This window comes from Peromyscus leucopus, chromosome 22, assembly GCF_004664715.2.
Source record: "Peromyscus leucopus breed LL Stock chromosome 22, UCI_PerLeu_2.1, whole genome shotgun sequence".
Lineage (NCBI taxonomy): Eukaryota > Metazoa > Chordata > Mammalia > Rodentia > Cricetidae > Peromyscus > Peromyscus leucopus.
In genome coordinates this window covers 8,963,381-8,969,444 of record NC_051081.1, presented here as the reverse complement: position 1 = coordinate 8,969,444, position 6,064 = coordinate 8,963,381, and positions in this window count along the sequence as shown.

Below are 6,064 nucleotides of genomic sequence, written 5' to 3'. Positions count from 1 at the left end.
GGTTCGTGCAGGAGAGTAACAGCGTCTCTGATTGGTGAATGGCAGCGACCCGCCTCCTTCAATCGATGGGCACATCGGTTTTTTCCTGTTCCAAAGGAGCTCAACTGACAAACTCTGACCACAGAACCTCCTTAACTCCGGCTCCTTTTCCCTGGAGTAAACCCGGACTATCCTGGATATCATTTTATGTAAAGAGAATATGCTCCGGGAATTTTTTAACACGCACTTGCTTCCTCGTGTACTCAGTGAATTCACACACACACACACACACACACACACACACACACACACACACACACACACACAACTTTGTTCTGAACATTCAGGACAAAGCTGATGACATCCCTACCTCCAGCTTTACCTTTGCCTTTACGTTCTCCGGATAAAGGAGAAGGTAAAGGGGGCATCCTCATCAGCAATTGATGTAAGCTTTTTATAACTCTTGAATACTTTGTTGATTTTTACCCCCGAGTAACTATTTTCTCTGTCCATTGAATAATTGTATTTCCTTGTTGGTGTGTTTTAATTCTTTTGGCAGAAGATGGATATATTAAAACAAAAGATGTGAGAAAACTTGATTATTTGCCTCATCCCAAACTTTTAAGTTTGCATATCTAGGTCTATGACATGTCTCTGCCTGGGCTGACCTTATGACCCCTTCTAGATCTAGGGTTATGGAGTAGGGACAAATGCAGGTGGATCCATAATGCTTATGGGCCAACAAGTCTCGAAAACTAATGAGCTTTGGGTTCAGTGTGAAAATATGTCTCAAATACAAAGGTGGAGAGCAATTCATGAAAACATCCTGCATGTATGTACCTCTGGTCTTCACACACATGAACACACAGGAACACATGCACATACCCACAATAACAAATACATTTAACACACACAGCTAACACACCATTCACACACATAAATTTTAAACCAGGTGACTCATGACACCACCATATGCTTTTCCTACTTCACAGTACTTGACCGTGATTAAGTGCTAAGTGAACATCACCTCTCTTTAGACTGAAGGTAGGTTATCAGGTTAGGGTCACTGTCAGGCATTCCAGGTTACTGACTTGTTCCACATGAACCTTGATAATTCAAAAGGCACAGAGGTGTTGAACCCAAGTCTTTAAAGAAAAATCACAAGAGTCCCCAACAGTTTGCTTATAAACAAGATAATGAAAACTTTAACATATTTTACATGAACCTCCAAACTAGCAAATAATTACTGTTTTAACAATGCAATCACATTTACAAACTATTTTAATGTGAACAAATAGTTATAAAAATAATCACAAGTTAGTATTGCACACTTAGGATCCTGGAACTTAGAAATGTAGAGCAGGGAGATTTTGCATTTGAGGCCACTGTGGGCTACAGTGAAATGATGAAGAAAGGAAGGAAAGATGGAGGGAAGGGTTAGAAAAGGTTTTTGGGTTTCAAGAAAATAACCATTCAAAGCATTTCAGCAATGCAAAAAGTTTCACTTCTGCAGAAGGATGCACAGCCATGTCAAATCAAGCAGGCAAGCACATACAGTGGAAGTCCTGTTTTTATTTCTAAGTGAAAAGGGGTCCTGTGCCTCACTGTGAGTGAAGCTACAAACACACACACACACACACACACACACACACACACACACACACACACAAAGACAGAGACAAAGAGAGACAGAGACAGAGAGAGAGATTGACTAAAACAGCACAGACAGTAAGCAAAGGACAAAGTTTGGGAAGAGGATACATTCTTGAATGTTTATTTCAAGAAGTGCTGAGCCTGAAGGAATTCCTTTCACAAGCTTTCTTTACATTTTTTTTTAAAGGTTTTTCTCGACAAGGTTTCTCTGTATAGCAGCCCTGGCTGTCCTGGAACTTGCTTTGTAGACCAGGTTGGCATCAAAATCACAGAGCTCTGTTTGCCTCTGCCTACCAAGTGCTGGGATTAAAGTATGTACCACCACATTGGGCACAGTTTTGAAAAAGGAGTGGAGAGGATGGGAAACAGATAAAGGCAAAACTGGAAAAAACTCAGACACTGAAGTGCTGCCCTCTATATCTGTTGTCACAAAAGCAGGCCTAGCAGCAGGTCAGGGGAAGAATTAAAGGAAGAAGGTATTCCTCAAGGTCTTCTCTTTTTCTCTCTTCTCATCCTCCTCCCTCACTGGGATCATGAGGAGCTTGAAGACATGGGCATCACACCAAATAAAGTGTTTCCTCCCAGCCAGTGGGATTATGGTACCTGAATTAGATAACAAGGAAAGAGCTAGTTCATGGTCATAACATTATGGCGGAACACAAGATTAGGAAAGGTTTTATGCTAGTCTCAACTGAGTACAGTTGAGTTAATATAAAGCTCATACATACATACAAAATTGTTGAGATGCATATATACTTTTTCCACATACAAAAGTGCTAAAATTAATGCAAGGAATTATTTTCTCCAATGTCAGTACACAAGATATCCTGTAGGGGAGAGAATTTTGGACAAAAGTATAAGGATGGTCTCTGTGGGAGTCTGCTGTTAAGCTTCTTGATGTGGAGGATGAGCATGTGGAGTCAATCTGAATATATTTCATTAATAAATATATTTTCAGGGCTGGAGAGATGACTTAGCAGTTGAGAAAATCTATTACAACAATTCCAAGCATCCACATGATGGTTCATCCTAACTACTAACTAATTCATCCTAACCCCAAGAGTTCCATCACCTTAATGTCACATGCACCAAGTACTCACATGGTGCACATACATACATGTAGGTAAAATGTTCATACACATATAATAAAATGATCTTAAAAATTAAAAAGAAGTATACATCTGAAGCCAGGTATGGTTATGTGGATCTGCAGTTCCAGCTGCTTAAGAAACTGAGTCAGTGAGATTGAGTGGACCCCAAGTTTGAAACCAACCTGAACAAATGTTGAAACTATGTCCCAATAAAAATAACAGAAAGTGCATTACTTTTATGTTCTTTCATAACTAATGCCTTCATTCATAACTGTGACTACGGTGTGTACAGCCTACTTCTAAAATCCAATGTAGCATAAAGTTGTTTATATGGATCAATAATGTGAAAGGAATGTTGGTGACATGGCTCAGTATGTAAAGTTGCCACCAATACTGACAGCTTGAGTCTAATCACCTATACTTACATGGTAGAAGGAGAGAACTGACTTCCAATTGTTCTCCAATTTCTATATGTGTACTATAGGACATGAATGCACATTTATACACACACACACAAATAAAAAATATTAATTACAAATACTTAATGTTGGGAATATGTTGGGGAAAGTGGTCAGCATAGTTTACCAACAAGGAAATTCAAACCAAAGTTATACTCAGATTCCATTTCATCCTTGTTACAGTGGCTATTATTTTAAAATGTAGTGATAAGAAATTCTAGCCAAGATATAAGAAAAAGAAACAATTATAAATTATTAGTGAGGATGTCAACTAATACAGGCATTATGAAAATAGAGTATGGCAGTTGCTCAATTTAAAAAAAAGCTCAAAATTGAACCACCCAACAAACAATCTTTGCTATATAAGATTCATGTTCATGTTTATTGTAGCACTGCTCAATAATAGTTAATATGTTAATAATAGTTAATATGTTAATAGTTAATAATAATAGTTAAGATGTGGAATAATCAATCTCATCAACATATGAACAAATGAAGAGAATATAGTGTATGTACCTATATGTATAGACAGATATAGACATGCAGGCATGAATACATACATATGTACATTCATACATACATACAATTGACTATTATTTTCCCATAAGGAGAGCAAAAATTTTTAAGAAAATGGATGATACTATGATGTCTCTAAGTGAAATCATCCAGACCAAAAAAAACCCTATCTTGTGCTTTTATTAATATGTGGAAAATACAATACAGAAACAATACAACAACAAGAAAAATCCATGACAGTACTAGAGAGACTATTAGAAGACATTAGGATATTCTGTGGAAGTAAGAAAAGATGAATGAATAAAATAGTAGCTAGAAGGGTGTATATGATAAAACCACAATATGTCATAATGAAATCCATTAATATGTACAATAAATATTCACTGTTAATTTTACTAAATATATTTTGAATATTTTTGTTTGTTAGTTTCTTATTTTTGTTCTATCTGGCCTAGAAGTTGGTAGGAAGTCAAAATTGGTCTCAGATTTGTTGGGAATTCTTCTGCCTCAAATCCTGAGTGTTGGGATTATAGGCATGTGCCACAATATCTGGGGAATTTTATTAAATCTTTTTAAGTAAACCTAAAATCCAAACAAAAAAATCTCAGTAATCTAATCTTTGAAATCACAAAGGCAAAGAAACAAGAGTAATTCTAAATCAAACACAAGAAAATAATAACCATAGAAGATATCTACAAAAAATACATGCCATGTTATCATGAGGAAATCAACAAAATCAAGAGCTTATTGGTTGAAAAGATATTAAAACTGGTGGCTTTTAGATACCAAACTAACCAAAAAGAAAGAAAGCGTATAAACTCCAAACATTGGTTTTAAAAAAGTTAAAAAGAGGGAAAGAAAAAAGGAAGGAAGAAAGGAGAGAAAGAAAGATAACATCCCTATTCAACCAAAAGACATTTTTTGCTGGATTTTTTATTATTATTAATTTTTAAAATTTATTTTACATACCAACTACAGTTTCCCCTCCCTCTCTTCTCCCATTCCTTCCCCCCACCTCCTTTCTACCCCTGCCCCATCAACTCCTCAGAAAGGGTGAGACATCCCATGGGAGTCAACAAAGCATGACAACATCAAATTGAGGCAGGAAAAAGCTGCTTCCCCCCTGCATCAAGGCTGAGCTAGGCATATCACCATAGGGAATACGTTCCATAAAGCCAGTTCATGTGACAGGAATAGATAATGGTCCCACTGCTAGGGGCCCCACAAACAGACCAAGCTATGCAACTATCACCCACATGCAGAGTGTTTTGGTCTATCCCATGCAGGCTCCCTAGCTGTTGGTCTAGAGTCCATGAGTACCCATGTGCTAGGGTCAGCTCTCTCTGTGGGTTTCCCCATCATGATCTTGACCTTGATTGCTCATATAATCCCTCTTGCCTCTCTTCAACAGGACTCCCAGTGCTCATCCTTGGCTGTGGATCCCTGCATCTGCTTCCATCAGCTACTAGATGAAGTTTCTATGATGACAATTAGGGTATTCACCAATCTGATTACAGGAGAAGGTCAGTTCAGGCACCCGCTCCGTGATTGCTAGGAGTATTAGCTGGGGTCATACTTATGGATTCCTGGGTGTTTCCTTGGCAACAGGTTTCTCCCTAACCCCATAATGGCGCCCTCTATCAAAATCTCTTTTTTTTGTGTTTTGCTCTCCCTCTCCATCCCTCCCTCAAACTTGGTCATTTCTATTCCTCATGTTCCCATCCCCCATCCCCTCCCTTCTAACACCCCATCCCCAGTTTACCCAGGAGATCTTATCTATTTCTCCTTCCTAGGGTGATCCATGTATCCATCTTAGGGTCCTCCTTGTCACCTAGTTTCTCTAGGGCTGTGGATTGTAGCCTGGTTATCCTTTGCTTTACATCTTCTATCCATTTATGTGAGTACATAACATATTTTTCCTTCTGGGTCTGGGTTACCTCACTCAGGATGATGATTTTTTTCTAATTCTATTCATTTTGATGTCATTGTTTGTTTGTTTTTTTTTATATCACTGAGTAATACTCCATTATGCAAATGTACCACATTTTCTTTATTCATTCTTTGGTTGAGGGGCATCTAGGTCATTTCCAGGTTCTTGCTATTACAAATAATGCTACTATGAACATAGTTAAGCAAGTGTCCTTGTGGGATGATTGAGTATCCTTTGGATATATGCCCAAAAGCGGTATAGCTGGGTCTTGATGTAGATTGATTGCCAATTTTCTGAGAAACTGCCATACTCATTTCCAAAGTGGCTATACAAGTTTACACTCCCACCAGCAGTAGAGGAATATTCTCCCTACTCTGCATCCTCTCCAACATAAGCTGTCTTCAGTGTTTTTTATCTTAGCCATTCTGACAGTTATA